Here is an 18,006-nt window from a genome sequence, read left to right as displayed (position 1 = left end):
ACATAGCTCTTATTATTCCATTGTAAAGATGAAGAAACCAAGGCTCAACAGATTTAATTAACTTATTCAAGACATAGCAAATAAATGAGCCTAGAATTTGAATCCAGGAATGTCTGACTTGACCGTATTGTTAAACTGCCTCTGTCTTAGTAACCTGAGTCATGCTTCATAATTCAACTGGAAAATAAGGCTAAGGATAGAATGAGGCAATACAATATATAAGGAAACAGCCAGCATTTCTCTATTCAGCAAAATCCCTCTTCTGTTCTACCACTCATCAGAGCTGCATCTCAAGTAAGAAATTAATGTAGTCATTCAAACTATGCTAACTGTGAGTAAAAAATGGTTATCTGACTCTTGATAAGATTTAGATGCTCCACATGGAGCAATATCATGAGCCCAACTAATTAATCTATAGCAGCAGATTTTCCAATTTTCAAGAGAAGAGAAATGGTTTCAACTTGGAATACTGAGAGTGGGAGAGTCTACCACCTCCTCTGATCAATGAGTAGGTAAGTTTTTTATGTGCCTTGAGTGCATTGTGTGTTGGAAACCTCTAAAATATATCAGTACACCCATTCAGAGCTTCCAGTGGACTGCCTTTTAAAATTGCCCACTTTCTTTGGCAAGAAGGCAGAGAATGGTTCAAAAATACTTGGGTACCATCCTGCTCCACTATCTGACTGAAACAGCCTTGGGGACCTATTAGAAAGTGTGGAAAAATGCCCTGTTAGGTGGTAGGCCTTTGCTCTGATGATTTCTTCCCCAACATCCTAGAAAGGGTTGGGAAAATGGCTAAGCTAAGCCACCCACAGTTCCTGTGCCCTGAGAATTCTAGTGTTTGTATTTGTTTAGGTTCCTTTCCAACGTAGAAGCCAAATGAAAGGGACCATTTTGAAATACTATTTCTCATCTGTTCTATTCCCCTAGCCTTCACTAAGTAGGCTTAAAGATTCTTGCTCAAAAAATTGCTATCTTTGTGTTTTCTTCTAGTTTTTATAATGATTTGTTTGGTTTTAGGCCATGAGCTACAGAAAGGGTAAATGCCCTATGGAGAATGTCTTTTCTCTCTCTCTTCATTTCCTCAGCTTCAAGAAAAATCTTCTACCTCAAGTAAAAGAAAAGGAGAGAGCTGCTATTTCTGTGAAGTCAAAGTAAAGTGATTAAGAATTCCTAACGCTGTAAACAAAATTTTAGGTCCAATGTATTTGTTCAGAATTTAAAACTCAAAAATATCATGGATTGCACAATGCCACTGTTTGGTAAATAGCTTTAATCCACTTTCCAGTTCTCCCAGTTGTTCTAAATTTGTGCTCCTTGTTTTCCAAGGTCCATTATTTTCATGAGTCACCCAGTCGTGGGGAGTACAAGTTTCTAAAGGCTAGGATCCAGCCAAACAGTGCCTGGGTTCCTCGGTGTTTACACAGACTGCCCTGCTTATTGTGGTAATCATTGTCCTGTTTCCTTGTAGGAGAAGCTGGGAAGGTATGGAGCAAAGGAGAACAACTAATACATGCTGAGAAGCCACTGTTTGCCCAGCACACTGCTATGCCCTTTACAACTCGATCCCTGCCACAACCCCATGAAGTAAGAATTACTACCTCCTTTTTTCTGATGAGGAAACGAAGGCTTAGAGGGGATGATGTAATTAGCCTGAGGAAGTACAAGCTAAGGAGAAGTTCAAGGTTGAGTACGGTTGTGTACCTCTAAGCTCATCCTGACCCAATGCTCTGCTTCCTCACTCTGCAGAACTTCAGTCCAAGACAGCTTTAGGAACAAATGAATCATTTGAAAGGCCTCTACTGGGCCATGCTCCTCATATTTCTGCAAGACCTAACTAGCTGACGATGCCCAGAGCATGTGTCAACTAAGAACTGGCTCGGCAGAATGTTTCTGGGCTTATTTACAGTATGAAGTTCATTTTTGATTCATGAGCTGTTTCTGAGTATGGTGTCCTCCGGGCTGGAGTTACCTCTGGCACCCCGGGATCATTGCTCCTTCTTTCATCACTTGGGCTCTCTGGAAACTTCATTCTTCCAAATGAAGCAATTAGTTCAGGTCTATTAAAAGAAATTTCTGAAACCAGTGATTGCAAAACCCATTAGCTGCACAAAATTTAGAAAAAGACTTTCTTTCCATTAACTAGCCAGAATTCAAGTAGTAGAGGCAAAAAATAATAACAAGCAAATGACAATAACCAAACCCCCCCAGTGAACTATTTTCTGTAGTCTACAACTTTTAGTAATCTAAAAGGAATCAGCAACCCCAACATTCAGATTACTAGCAGTGTGCTATGTCCAAATCTATCCTAGGTGCAGATGAGGTCCTCAGCTGCAACTAGGAGCAGGGGCAAAATAATATCAAATAATGTAATTTGTTGTTTTCACCTGACACTCATATTCACCATGTCACAAGGGAAAATTTAAAAAAAAAAGGATATTAACTTAGACCCTTCTATGATCTGGGCATTGTACCAGGGAAATTCATACATTTATGTTATCCTTAAATTCTAATAACATCCATATAAAGGGGAAAACTATGACCCTCATTTGTAGGGACATAGATGTTCACCATAATCTTAGAAATAACTTATTCCAGTGTGAGTTCAATCTTTTGAAGCTTTGTTGATCTCATCTGAGTGAAAGAACCTTGTAGTCATTAGGTTTACCTGGGTCTCTAAAAGAGACAAATGGAGATACATATGATTTTCATTCTGGATCATGAAATGGCCATATGTGTTTATACCTCCCAAACACACACACACAAAGCTTATTTTTTAGAAACCTCATACAACAAAACTAACAGAGACCAGGGAGATTTCAACAAACTTGTAGAATTCAGAAGAAAGGATATTAGTTGATACAGTAGAGGGGAGAAAGACAGTTGGCCACAGATACCCATCTGCCTCAACTCTAAATGAAATATAAATCCAGGGACTTACTAACCATAAGCAAAATAACTGGAGCATTCTTCTCCAGTGGAATAGAAGAAACTGGGAGAGGACAAGGGTAGCCACTAGGAGCACTGGCAACCCAGGGCAAAATCCTCCTCATTAATTACTGGGGTCTTTCAATCTTTAGGCTTTCAGCTTGGAAAAAGGCTGTCAATGGACACACCCTTAGGTAGGCACAGAGCTTCTGGAAGCCTGCTTATTGTTGTTTCATATATCTGGAGAGACAGTTAAAACTCACCAGATATTGGAGAAAAGCTGACAACAAAAAAGAGAAATCTCAAGACAGATGAACACAGCAGCTGTCCCCAGAAGGAAGAGAGAACTTGGGGAATAGAAGAGAACTTACAGAACAAAACTAATTTAGTATGCTTGGAAATACCCAAGAATATGTGGCATGTATGAAACAAGAAGAGGGTGTTGTATTTTTAGAAAACATATGAATGGAGAACAAAAATAGATTATGAAAATTTAAAATATGATGTTACAAATGAATATTCAGGGTATATGAGGTATAAGGCCAAGTTGAGGAAAACTCCTAAAAGATAGGACAAAAGGAAATTAGTAAGAAGATTAGGGCAAGCAAGTAAGTGACATTCAAAGTCAATCCTAGGAGATCTGATATTTCATTAACAGGAATTCTACAAAGAGAGAACAGATATTATAAAAAACAAAATACCAAAGAGGAATTTCCCAAGGGTGGAGGATATCTTTAAATATGAAGAGTCTACACAGTATCCAGTATAATAAACACAGACAGATACCCCTCAACACATTATAGTGAAATTTTGGGACACCAAAGACCAAGAGAATATCTTAAAACTTTCTAGAGAGAGGACTAAGGAAAACCAATAGCTAAATCCTCATAGAGCAAAATTAAGAACTAAATTTCTACAGTCTACAGCAACAGAAAAATCAATGTGAGTGTATTATTTTGGATAACTATTGAAAGACTTAAGAAATAAAAATAGTCAAAAGTTAATTATCTTTGAGGAGTAGGACTGGTAGAGACAAAGGAAGGTCGATAGGTTGGAATCATATTTATTAAGATGCCTCAGAAATCTGAAAACAGATCTATCATATGATCCAGCCATCCCACTCCTGGGAATATACCCAAAGGAAATGAAGTTGGCATATGAAAGAGTTATCTGCACTCTATGATTTTAGCAGCTCAATTCGCAATAGCTAAGATATGGAGTCAATCCAGATGTCCGTCAGCTGATGACTGGATAGAGAAAATGTGGTATGCATACATGATAGAATACTACTCAGCCATAAAAAAGAATGAAATCCTGTATTTTGTGACAAAATGGGTGCAACTAGAGGCCATTCTGTTTGATGAAATAAGCCAGACCCACAAAGACAAATATATGTTTTCTCTGATCTTTTTTAGCTAATATACAGAGTACAAAAAACGTTGATGTATATGAGTGAAATTAGCATATTGTGGTTTGCTTTTTGTTCATAAAACTTGTCTGTGCTCCTGAGTAGCAGTGGTCTATTTTTTTTAGTACAGTGGTCTATTTCTTGCTGTAGAACTCTTTATTTATAGGAGCATTAAACCTGTGATTTTAAAGTGAATCGAAAGTATGTTATCATAAAAATTAAAAGAAAATTTTAAAAAGAAAAGGAGAAGGGGGAGATGGAGGGAAGAAAGTATTGTTATATCCTTAGAATCATATCTATGTAATTCACAAAATCTGTTCTCTATATATTAATAGGTAGAAATATAATTAAAATGGAATTGTTTTTCTTGTTGGTATAGATAATACTTTGTATATATAATTAAATATCCAATGAATAAAGAATAAGTATTCTGTATAGTAAAAATAAAACCTATATATTATATAAGATACCATATGTCATTGTATGTTTATTAGCTGTATGTCTATAGAAGTAACACATGAAGATTGTGTGAACACTACTCATTGACAACAAACCCATCAAGCCCTGTCTCTTACGGCAGGACACCTGAACAAGGTATATTCTTGCTTTTGTATTTTCTAGTACACTCATAATTACTGATGAATTCTGGCAAAAAACCATAAAGTCACATCCACAAAAGATCTAGTGGCCTAAAAAAGAAATAAGCCTTTCAGAACCAACACAACTTGCAAAGACTCTGTGGCTTAGGCTGAGCTGCAGGATATAAAAACAGTGGTTGAAAACTAGAAACTTCAGGTTGAAAACATTTGAGATTTTCTGAGCTTAACTAAAATCATTTTTTCCCTGAAAAACTGGATTTTGTCAAATCTATGTATGTGGGGAGTGAGCCATAGATACTGAGGAACAATTGACTCTTCCTGCTGCAGAAATGCTAGGGGACAGAAACTGCTGGAAGTTGGTTTTGCTCTGAGCCATGACAAATTCCTTTAGGGAAAGGGAAATAGTTTTCTAATTGGTCCCTTTGCAGCATACAGGATTGATCTTATTTGGAAGATGCCACCAGGTAATGGATTACAGTACTTGTTTCATGGTAGAGACTTGAATAAGTCTGATCTGTGGGACCCAAGACATTTGGCAAAAACAAACACTATGGACAAAATGAAAAAAAAAAAAAAAAGAGTTCAAATGAGTGCTTGAAGGGGAAGAAGGGGGAAAGGGGGAATGCAGGAGTAGGAAGGTTAGATCCCTGCTCAATATGTGAGAAATGCAGAAGTGCTATGCAATCCCAGTAGCACAGTATTCATTAGAATGCGCCAGCAGCTGTTTGGGGCTTAAGTTGCCAACGGAGGTGCTTTTCTAAGCCTGGTACCTTTTCAATGGACAATGTGAAAAACATTCCTCCGTTAGACCATGTCATAGACTGTGCTGTCTGACTCACAGCTAATAATTTCCCCAGAGGTAGATGAGCTGCAGGAAGACAAAAGCAAGTACTCTAAGAAAAAAAAAGTATTATTGGACAAATGAAGAATGCAAGGGACTGAGAGGTGAAACTTGGAAGTAATATAATAATTCAAAGGCCACAAGTAAAAACAGACCCCTAAGATGGTGCAGTGCAGTGCGTCATGCACTCTGTTGAGAAAGGAAAACAAGAAGCCAAAAATTGTGGTGAAATTGTTTACCCGAGAAAGGAGCTGCTATAAATATAGATGCTGTGGGATAGAAAGAAGAGGAGGAATAACAAGCAAACCAAGATTCAGAATGAGATGCAGATTCCAGCTCAAATTATTACTCCCAGGTATTGAGGAGAGAGCTGCTGAAATGGTGCGAACTTCAGAACTAAATGCCTTCAGATTTGAAGATAAGCAATTAAAATTTATGCTTGATGTTATGTATAGACTCAGGGATGACAATGTCTTTCAGATCTGAACAATTTTCCCTAGTGACAGAGAATAAAAATGCAATTTAGGGCAGCATGTTGGGATCAATCCCAGAGGTTGGAATGCTGGACAGACCTTAGAGTGGCCCCATAATTCCAGGCCCCAGGTATCCACAGCATGCATAATGTTCTCCCCTTGAGTGTGGATGGAAGACACTTCCACGTGTTCCTCACTTCTAGGTGATAGTCTATGGGAAAGGTGATAAGTGTCACTCTCAGAGTTACCTTATGTTAAATGAGACTCCATCTTAGCAGACTGGAGCAACAGGTGCTCTTTGCTGACCTGATGAAATAAGCAGTCATATTGAAGAAGTGCACAAGGCAGAAACTAAAAGTGCTCTCCAGAAGTTGCAGGGAAACTCTGGGACCTGCGGTCAGGCTAGCATACAGCTAGCAAACAGCTGGTGCTCTGAGTCACAGAGCCACAAGGAAATCAGTTCTACCAACAACTTGAATGTTGTTCGAAATGAGCTCTTCTCAAGTTGAACTCCAGGAGACAGCTGGCCCGATTGACATCCCAACTGTGCAGCCCTGCGAGATCCTGAACAGAGATCACAGTCAGGCCAGCCTCCAACTACTGACCCCATGAACACTGTGAGATAATACATGGGTGTTGTTTTAAGTCACTAAATTTGTAGTAAGCTGTTATGCAGTAATAGTAAACTGATATACTGGAGGAGGAGTAGGTGAAAGGGAATGAAGTATGATGCCAGATAACAGAGTCTCCTACACAGGAAGTAGCAAAACATACTGGTGCCTGGTATCTTTCTCATCACTGCTAAGTTACAAATAGGCTTTAGTATTGCTCACTGCCCCAAAGCCCATCCAATACCAAGCCTTTATCACTTCTGAGTCTGTCCCATTTTTCTTGAGAAGGAATATTTATGTATGGTACTAGCGAAAAGATGACAAAATGTATTCTTTTTGGTTATTCAGTATAGAAAGTTGCCCTATGCAAATTTGTGAAATTGGAAAATTTGTTCCCCGTTACTTTTAATAGTCTTCTGTTCTCATGCAGAACTCTTCCCTAAAAGGGAACCTCTTGTTGCTATCTCTTATCTGCTCTACCCCAAGCTTCACAGGTTTTTGAATTATCTTCATAAATGTTGCCTGTTTCAACATATCCTGCCTGGTACCAATAAATTCATGCTAAGATAACCTCATCTTGCTTAATGAACCATCTCACGCCAATGATATTTGTACTTTTCAACAGATGTCATCAAAACTTTAACCAGTAGGGGACTTAATAAACTGATGAGCATATACAGTCAGCTCTCCATATCCTTGGGTTCTGAAACTCTAGGTTAACCAATTACATATAGAAAATATTTCTTAAAAATCGTGTCTGTACTAAATATGTGCAAACTTTTTTTTTTTTTTTTTTTTTTTTTTGGACAGGCAGAGTGGACAGTGAGAGAGACAGACAGAAAGGTCTTCCTGTGCTGTTGGTTCACCCTCCAATGGCTGCCGAGGCCGGCGCGCTGCAGCCGGCACACCGCGCTGATCTGAAGGCAGGAGCCAGGTGCTTCTCCTGGTCTCCCATAGGGTGCAGGGCCCAAGCACTTGGGCCATCCTCCACTGCACTCCCGGGCCATAGCAGAAAGCTGGTCTGGAAGAGGAGCAACTGGGGCAGAATCCGATGCCCTGACCGGGACTAGAACTCGGTGTGCCGGCGCCACTAGGCGGAGGTTTAGCCTATTGAGCCTCAGCGCCAGCCACAAACTTTTTGTTGGCACTGTTCTCTAAACAATACAGTGTAACTATTTACATGCAATTTACATTCTGTTAAACATTTTAAGTAATTTAGGGATGATTTAAAGTATATGGAAAGATGTGCAAAGATTGTATGCAAATACAACACAATTTTATGTAAAAAGACCTGAGCAGTCTCAAATGGGTGCCTTTTCTTGTTTGGAGACCATTCTAAATAGCTATTGTGCTTATTCTAGAACCACTAACAGCAGCATCTTTCTAGTGCCTGATGGGTGTCTGACCTTCTCTGCTGTGGAGATGAGGGACGTCTTGCCTCATGCTCATCACAGATAGATTACTCACATCTTCGGAGTTTGCTCAGCATTTATCAATACTGCATGTGATTCCTGGGCTGTAGATAAATTTGTCTTCCGTATGAGAGAAAGGGGAGAGAAGCCGGTCTGTGGAAGTCAGCCGTGGGTTTTTTGTGCATCCATGAGGAAGTGGAGTCTTCACACCAGGGAAAGCTCCCTGACTCCTTCTAAGGGGACAACTCAGAAAGGCTGTGTCCTCAAGATTTAGAGAAGTTCTCCATGTAGACCTTGTTGTGTTGGTCACTAAGCCCCTGTGCAACCCACTCTGTCTTCTTTTTTTTTTTTTTTTTTTTTTTTTTTAACTTTTATTTAATGAATATAAATTTCCAAAGTATAGCCCATGGGTTACAATGGCTTCCCCCCTCCCATAACTTCCCTCCCGCCCGCAATCCTCCCCCTTCCCGCTCCCTTTCCCCTTCCATTCATGTAAAGATTCATTTTCAATTCTCTTTGTATACAGAAGATCAGTTTAGTATATATTAGGTAAAGATTTCAACATTTTGCCCCTATAGCAACACAAAGTGAAAAAACTACCATTGGATTACTAATTATAGCATTAAATAGCAATGTACAGCACATTAAAGACAGAGATCCTACATAATTTTTTTTCAAATTAATTAATTTTCTATGCCATTTCCATTTTAACACCAGGTTGTTTTTTTTTTTCATTTCCAATTCTCTTTATATACAGAAGATCAATTCAGTATATAATTAGTAAAGACCTCATCAGTTTGTGCCCACACAGAAACGCAAAGTATAAAAATACTGTTTCAGTACTAGTTATAGCATCACTTCGCTTTAGACGACACATTAGGGACAGATCCCACATGGGGTGTAAGTACACAGTGACTCCTGTTGCTGATTTAACAATTTGACACTCCTGTTCATGGCGTCAGTAATCTCCCTAGGCTCTAGTCATGAGTTGCCAGGGCTATGGAAGCCTTTAGAGTTCGCTGACTTCGATCTTATTCCGATAGGGTCATAGTCAAAGTGGAAGTTCTCTCCTCCCTTCGGAGAAGGGTACCTCCTTCTTTGATGGCCCCGTTCTTTCCACTGGGATCTCACTCACAGAGATCATTCATTTAGGTCTTTTTTTTTTTTTTCCATGATATCTTGGCTTTCCATGCCTGCTATACTCTCATGGGCTCTTCAGCCAGATCTGAATGCCTTGAGGGCTGATTCTGAGGCCGGAGTGTTGTTTAGGACATCTGCCATCCTATGAGTCTGCTGTGTATCCCACTTCCCATGTTGGATCTTTCTCTCCCTTTTTGATTCTATCAGTTAGTATTAGCAGATACTTGTCTTGTTTGTGTGATCTCTTTGACTCTTAGACCTATCAGAACTATCAATTGTGAGCTGAAATTGATCACTTGGACTAGTGCGATGGCATTGGTACATGCCATCTTGATGGGATTGTGTTGGAATCCCCTGGCACATTTCTAACTGTCTTCTTTAAATGTCCTACCCATCTCTATTTGAATCCAGGTTGAGTTTGGTTCATTGTACACAGGGGCCCCTGCCTTCATGCTTCCAGGGTCGTCAGGATGCCTCAAATGAACACCAGTACAAATTTCAATTATGATATTTACCACTCTGTCCAGGGACTTAGGTCCCTCAACATAGCAGCTAAGTCTGCTGATTCGTGGCTGTACCATCAGAGCTCCCGACAGTCTCCTGAACAGCCTGACCACGAGGCAGGTGAGCTGAACTAAGGCCCTTCTACCAGCTTGGTGCTTCTTTTAGGGCCTATGAATCTGGAGGGGAGGGAGGGTTGGGGATGGGGAGTGGAGTGAACTAATGGCCAGGTCAGCACACCAGGCTTCTTGACATGACCCCAGGTAGTAGGGTTACTCTGTATACAGAGGGCAGCCAGCCACTCTAAAATGTATTTCAGTCTGCACAGTGATAACGGTTGAGCAGGATGGATTCAATTCCTGGCCCCACGCTTTTTTAAATTTTTTTTTAAAATTTATTTAAAAGGTAGAGTTACAGACAGTGACAGGGAAACAGAGAGAAAGGTCTTCCATTCGCTGGTTCACTCCCCAAATGGCCACAACGGCCAGAGCTGCACTGATCTGAAGCCAGGAGCCAGGAGCTTCTTCCAGGTCTCCCATGTGGGTGCAGGGGCCCAAGGACTTGGGCCATCTTCTACTGCTTTCCCAGGCCACAGCAGAGAGCTGGATCGGAAGAGGAGCAGCCAGGACTAGAACCTGCACCCATATGGGATGCCAGCACTACAGTCGGAGGATTAACCCACTATGCCACTATGCCCCTCTCTCTTTGCTTATGGAGTTTCAAAGTTCAAGGCCACAAGCTCTCTAAGTTTCAGTGTGATTTCAGATCCGCAAAGATGGCTATTATAAGAGAAAGCCAGGCAAATGGAATCAGTTATTCTGGGCCCAACTAGAACCTAATGCTCTAATCAACAGGTGACTGTGATATGGTATAACTATGGTATAAAGTTTCGGTGAGCTGGAACTCTTCAATCCCTGGGTAATGATGGCATCTCCTTTTTTAAATTTATTTTTTAATATGTATTTATTTATTTGAAAGGCAGAGATACAGAAAGAGTGGAAGGGAGAGAGAGACAGATCTTCCATCTGGTTCATTCCCCAAATAGCCACCATGGCCCCAGGCTGGGCCAGGCCAAAGCCAGGAGCCAGGAGCTTCCTCCAGGTCTCCCAAGTGGGTTCAGGAGCCCAAGCACCTAGGCCATCTTCTGCTGCTTTCCCAAGCATATTAGCAGGGAGCCGGATCGGAAGTTGAGCAGCCGGAACTGGAATCACCGTTCAGGTGGGACGCCGGCTCTGCAGACAGCAGCTTAGCCTTGGAAACCACAGTGGCAGCCCCGGTGCTATCTCTTTAACTGTCGGTTTGTTCCGCCCACCTTCCCAGGATGCGCTTGTCACATCCGGGACCAGGGCCTCTGGGAAGACCCCGACCTGTTTGCATATCCGATCCCATCCTCTTCCTTATAAGAAGAGGTGAAGGGCGGGAGAGAGTTCTCTTTCCACCGTGGACTCCGCTTAGAGGTACTGCTCTCGTGTGCAGTCCTCCACCGTGGAGCTTGGACGGCCCCTCCGACCCTCGGGCGCACCTCCGGTTTAGAGGTACCGTTTCTGGTTTTTCTCTCACGTATGGGCAGTTCTTGATGCACTGTCGTCGTCGTGGGCTAGTTCTCATTGTGGGGCAGCCCAACTCGCGGGTGAACGCACGCTTATTCCCTTTGTTTCTATTTTCACACGATACCATCCTCTGCTTAGTATTTGTTTCGATAGCTGCAGGAGGCAAGAACCTGTATTTTAAAAAGTGGGATGTTCATTGCCCACAACAACTGGAACTGAAGAAGCTTGAAAGTGAAGTCTCATTGTTACCGAAAAGATTCTATATCGCTTCTTCAGCGTGTTCACCTTTTGTGGCAGCAATACAAAGGGCTCTTTTTTCTAATACTTGGTGCAAAGAGATGAAACCCGTTGTCTTAAGCTGTCCAGAAATTTATAGTCGAGAGTCATGGAAAGAAAGCACATGAAAGCATAATTGATTAGTTATTTAGGCAAGTTATTTAACCACGCCAAGTCCCAGGTTTTTTCTATCTGTAAAACGTAAAATGGTAATGTATTACATGGACATTGTGGTAAGATATGCAAAGCACTGGCTCAAGCATGCCCTCCTAAGCACACATATTGTTGTCATGGCATTGACTATGGTGCTGGGCACAGGGGGGACACTCAGACAAGTTTAAGTTCCTTGTACTGAATGCACCCAACACTGTGCTGGGTGCAAATTTCCCACATTGCTGATGTTAACACTCTGTGCATACCCAGTTTTCTTTGAAATGGGAGGAATTTCTATCTTTTGCAAGGCCGGTCATGTCACCTCCATATCAAGTTAGAACATTTATAGTCTGTTCCCCAGAGCAACTAGGATTCTCATGTAGTTCCTGAAACCTTTTTTGGGGGGCAGCTGATGTAGTTCCCGAGACCCACTTTTGCCATTTGTGGAGGCCACAGCGATTCTGCTGCCTGGCTGGATGCCCTAAACATGAGTGGCTCCACCCCACATAACACTACCCGGAGATGCATGGTGCCTTGTCCTTCAACAAGATCTTTCTCCCAACTGTCTTGAAATTCTCCCTCAGAATCATAGGATTCCTAGGTATGATTTAAAAATTGATTAAACTGTCATCAGTTTAATAATGTTTTATATATATATATGAAACATATTCTATTATTCATGACTAATTTGACTTTTTTACTCCAGTATTTGAGTTAACCAAAGTTCTACTTATAGCCTCTTTCATGGGCTGGTTAGCAAGGCACCAATTCCTAGTCATTCACGTTCACTCCCAGGTTTCCCTGCTGGCACGATTTGGCCTAATGATGACTTGGCTGCCAGGTTGCATAAAGAGTGTTCTTATGAAACACTTCTCTGGTTGTCACACTGGGCTACCTGCAGTGGTTCACCCCCCCCACCCCTGCTTTCTCTGAGCCTCCCCCTTTCCTTGCAGCCACTTTTAACTGCATCACTGACCTATTTGATTTGTTTGAGACCTATTTCAAGCAGTCTGTGTTTAACATGTTGTACCTTCTTAGTGTGACTGAAAGAAAGGGTTGTTTGAGATGTTCTCCTACCGTGTCTGATATAACTCAACGCAGGGCTGAGAAAATGTGGATCATTTTTTTTTTTTAATTTCAGTGCAAAATGTCCTTTAAAATTGATCCTTAATTTGACTCATAATAATATGAAACAGTTATGGCACTTTCATCTTTGCACTCGCATCTGTACACAGTTGACCTCTTTGATAGAAACCACTAAATGACCAGGTGAAGGAAATGAAAGGGGAGCTTTGGATGTTTACTGAACAGAGCACTGCAATTGAAGCTGGGAACAGAGGGTACTGGCTATCTGTAGCAGGTATTCAACCAAAGGCAGGTGGGTTAAATTCCTGACATGGAGGAACATGTGCCCCTTTCTATCCATTTATTTAATTCTCTTTTCAGAAATTTTTCTAGATGCCTCCTGTAGTTAGACAGGATTTACATCTTCTGCAATTCCCTACTTAAAGCTGACTTTTAGATTCTCATTGATGCTTATTATATTTGGTTTCTTGATTTTCTAAGACAATTGTATTCAGTTACCTAGAAAAGGAATATAGAGATTAGAAATTCAGTAGGAAGGTATGCTGTATTCTACGCTGTGTTCCCTGGCTTCAAACCCCCCATGCATTCTGAAAACCTCAGAAGCCTGATGAAGCTCGGTTACTAGCAACAGCTCAGAGACTTGCCTGTCTATCCGCTCTTCCTTGTCCTTTTGTGAAAGAAGTTTTGTTTTACTTCAAGTGGAAAGCATATATTTATCCTTTTTTGCATATTGGGGTGGCCAACAAGATGTAAGTGAAAATTATTTGGAAGGCTGCCTAGGACAGGCAATGGGCAGGAACTTGAACTTTGCTGTTTCTCCCTCTCTTCTGCTTTTGCACTGAAACTTCAGTGATCATCTTAGGACGTGCAGTGGTGCATGCTGAGAATGGTGGAACAGAAAGAGAGGAGCATCATAACCCTGCATGGGTGTGGTGCCCCTGTTTTTTCCTGGAGGGCTGCCTTGAAAATAATCTTCTATTTTCTTTAAGCCGTTAATTTGAGTTTCTATTATAAGCAACCAAATCTGCTCTTGATACAAACAGCCTTTTACGCCAACAGATTATCTCCTCCTTGGAGTCTGTGTCCAAGACAGATTGATCCTAAAGGGATTTTCCAACCCAACTTCTCTGTGTTTCTGAAGAAAACTGGAAACACAGATAGCAGCAAGGCTTAATGAGACCCTGGTAACTGTTTAGAATGATGCTGACCTTGTACGAGTAAGAAATGTCCTCGTTCTAGGTGAGATATATTGAGCAGGATGTGTCAAAGTCCACAGGTCTCACCTAAAGATAAAGTCCTGACTCCTCCTCCTGCCATCACCGCTGGTGACAGCCCTATGGTACGCATCAGGTAAAGATGGTTGTAGAACATAGAATATATCTCAGCCAGGAAGGAGGCCTCTTCTGCAGATGGGAGAGGAGGTGACCAAATGGTTCTGTAAGTCATAAAAAGATTCAGACAATCCTTAGGTTGAAATATACTAACACCAGGATTCCTAAACTTCATTTAGTTCTTTTATGTATCAGCTTTAGCTGGTTAAGAGCTGCTAAAGCAAGTTCTGTAACTTTAACTTGTAGGTACTTTAACTTGTAGGTACAAAATAAAAATAAGTAAAACCCCTGGCAAGTGCCTAATGCCTAGTAGATGCTGAGTCAGTATTAGCTAGCTGACCACATAGATAATCAATAAACACACTCTAATTTCTGCTGGTGTTCTGTCAAGCTTCTGTGCCTTCATATGTCTGATTGCTTCTACTTAGAGAGCCTGCCTCTTTTCTTCAATTGAGTAAAGTTCAACTCGAAATTACAAAGAGCATATTTACACTCATCTTCCCCTCAGCAGTAAATTGGTTACTTCCACCACTATGTTCTCTGTATTAAGCTATCGATGTAACACTGCTTTCAGTATAACACTTATAATTGTATAGTAATTGTGCATGTGTTTATCCTTTATATCAGGGGAGAAAACAAACAGGTATCCAACACCTCCTGAGTTCCCATTAGGTACCGGACAGAAGGTTTGGGGGCTTCCCAGCTCTTTCCTTACCTGATCCCTAAAGCCAACCTGCTTTAAAAGTGGCAGTCAGTATTCCCAGAGAACAGAGGAGAGGGCACTCAAAATCTGAGATAGATTTCAAAAGGGTCTTATTTCCCGGAATTTCTATAAGCCAAAAAATAAATGTGAACCCTAATTCCTTACTGTATTGGGCAAAGCTCCAAGGTCAGCAGCATCTTTTAAGAATACTTCTTTCTGAACTACCGCATTGTCGCCTAAGCTCTTGTAAGCAAACAAAAAAGATGATCTCCCAAAACCTCTAGAGAAATCAAGAAGCCACTGAGGTCGGAAAAGATATTAACAGCAGTTGGTAGTAGTGCCTTCCTATAAGGAATTTGTTCTTTGTCATCCATTTGTCAATAGATTCCTTGCTGAAAGTCTTGATGCATGTAAGATCAGAGCTGGAAGGGCTTGCTAATTATTCTACTCATGTATTTCATTGCCTCTCTGTGCAGCATGAATGTCAATTCCATGAAGGTATTCAGTTAAATAAGCAGGAGGCCATCAGCCTGAATTTTTTGTTGTATTTTGAATTCTACGTGATGACTATAACCTAACAGTACATAGACAAACCAAAATCTAATTTAAGAGTATGAAAAAGCCCAAGTTCAGCCAGTTTCTAGCAGGCAGAGTTTAGTCAATCACAAGAAGTCAGCAAATCCCACTCGCCCAATAAGGCAAATATCTCATTACACCATTAGCAAATAGGGTGGGCGCCTCGCTGTAGCCAGTCAGGTAATTTCTCTGCTGAAAGCCCACACCTCACACACAGCTGGGGGGAGCTCTCTGAACCTCTTCTGGTTCAAAAAGCTATCCAGTTCATTAATTGTTTTTTGTGCATATAAATTGCTAAGTTTAATTTGTCTAAAAAGTTTTTCATATATCAAGGGAAAAGTCTTACTTTGGATTTCTGTCTTTCCTCTTACCAAACAGAATAGTGATAACTTCCTTTTATTTTACTAGGCAAAAATCAATCCAGTTAAATATTTTTTTCTTAATTAAAAAAAAAAATTGGATGGAAGTTTTTCAGTCCATTGTGTATCAACATAAATTACATACTAAAATAATCAGACCCTTACCATAAGCCAACCAGTGGCTACATTGATATATTGAGGTGTTAAGGAAAGGAGAAACTTTTGAGCGTGAATCTACAGAGGAGAGAGGTAGGAGTCTGAACTCTAAAGTGCACCATCAGTTTCTTAAATGACAAAGGAGAAGATGTCTCAGGTTGTAGGAAAGACGTGGAAGTGGCCCAAAGATCCTTGTAGGGGCCATGTGGAAGACCCAAAGTCCTATCTGGTGCTGCCTTTAAAACTGTTGTCCCTACTTTATCATTCTTAGGGGTGTGATTAGCTATTTTTGAAATTGTTTTCTTTTAAAAATGTATGGTGGGGCCGGCACTGCAATGTAGTGGGTAAAGCTGCCGCCTATAGTGCTGGCATCCCATAAGAACACTGGTTTGAGTCCCAGCTTCTCCACTTCCAATCCAGCTCCCTTCTAATGCACCTGGGAAAGCAGTAGAGGTTGGCCCAAATGCTTGGGCCCCTGCACTCACATGGGAGACCTGAATCTCCTGGCTTCAGATCGGCACAGCTCTGGCCATTGCAGCCATCTGGGGAGTATACCAGTGAATGGAAGACCTCTCTCTATCTCTCTCCCTCTCTCTCTCTCTGCTTCTGCCTTTCTGTAACCCTGCCTTTCAAATAAATATATCTTTCTTTTCTTTTTTTAAAAAAGTATGGCTTATTTATTTAATTTGAAAGGCAGAAAGAAACAGAGAGATCTCCCATCCACTGATTCACCTTCCCCAAATGCCACAGGCATTCTGAGTGGCAGCTTACCCAATGGCTGAAGAAATTAGGCTGTATCACAGAATGTATCATGGTAATTGATACGTTACCTACAAGGCTAAATGAGATATCAGCAATTGCAGGCCATTTGTTCAACATCAAGGTACATGTGGGCAAAATTTAAGAAAAAAATCATTTATTCAGCAAACATTTTTAGAGAACCTACTCTGTTTCAAGCATTGTGCTCAATGTAAGGCCTAGGAAAATAAAGCCTAGCTCTAGCTTTTAAGAAAGTCCCAGTCTGGAGGGGAAAAATAAAATGATAAACTGAGTAATCGCAATTATAGTAAACCCCATTTTCCAACACTTTGTTCCTGAACAGATTTATTCATACGCTGTAACATCCTACTCAGCATTCCAAAGTGTAACTCTTTAATAAGAGCATCCAAGAAGAAAAAGCCCAGATATTTGTTTTCAAAATTATATTACAATGACTGTACATATTTATGAACTAATGTAACGTTTCAAACATGTATCTAATGTGTACTGATAAAAATCAGGGTAACCAACATTTTTCCTTCTTTTATATTACTTTATGTTTGGAGCTCCTTTTGTTTATTTGCTCACAGAATGTATAATAGATTATTATAAACACAGTCACCCCAGTATGCTGTAGAAGACTAGCAACTTATTCCTTCAATCTAACTGATACCTGTTATCCAAACTCCATCAGTACTTCCCCAAAGCCTTCCAGACACTAGTAATCACTATTCTGTGTTAAGACTGAGTTTTTCTCTGTTTTTTTTTTTTTTAGCTTCCACATATGAGGGAGAACATGGGGTATCTGTCTTCTTCATAGTGGCTAAGGACTTAGGCATGAGAGTCAGACCTAGCTTCCAATCCCAACCCTGCCACATGCATAATATGTAGGTTCTTTATGAGTTGCAAATGACTGACCGACATATACATCCCAGAACTTTCACTCTTGTCTTGTGCTTCTCAGCTGTAATGAGGTGGGCCTAATTGGAAACTTGCTTTTTAGAGATATGAATCCATCTACAGCTAGCAGGTAGTTTGTAGGAAGGTCCTGAGAGAATTGTAATTGAGGAGAGTTAGGAAACATGGGGCAAGCAACTGGTCTGGGATCTGAGGAATACAGCATGTCTATAAACTTTTGGATATC

The 18,006-nt window shown here is 40.7% G+C and overlaps 1 long non-coding RNA gene across 2 annotated transcripts; it reads left to right on the top strand.

The window, feature by feature from the left end:
* Nucleotides 1-263: 263 nt before the first annotated feature.
* LOC133763359 (uncharacterized) lies at nucleotides 264-4,921 on the top strand. Of its 2 annotated transcripts, none has more exons than XR_009866400.1 (3): nucleotides 264-512; nucleotides 1,472-1,587; nucleotides 4,831-4,921. It is a non-coding gene; the product is annotated as an uncharacterized LOC133763359 (long non-coding RNA). The 2 variants fall into 2 exon arrangements; XR_009866399.1 differs by lacking the exon at nucleotides 4,831-4,921 and adding an exon at nucleotides 1,750-4,665.
* The last annotated feature ends 13,085 nt before the right edge of the window (nucleotides 4,922-18,006 follow it).

Source organism: Lepus europaeus, chromosome 7 (genome assembly GCF_033115175.1).
Source record: "Lepus europaeus isolate LE1 chromosome 7, mLepTim1.pri, whole genome shotgun sequence".
Taxonomy (NCBI): domain Eukaryota; kingdom Metazoa; phylum Chordata; class Mammalia; order Lagomorpha; family Leporidae; genus Lepus; species Lepus europaeus.
Note: the sequence above shows the minus strand (reverse complement) of the source record. Positions and strands in the feature narration are given on the sequence as shown.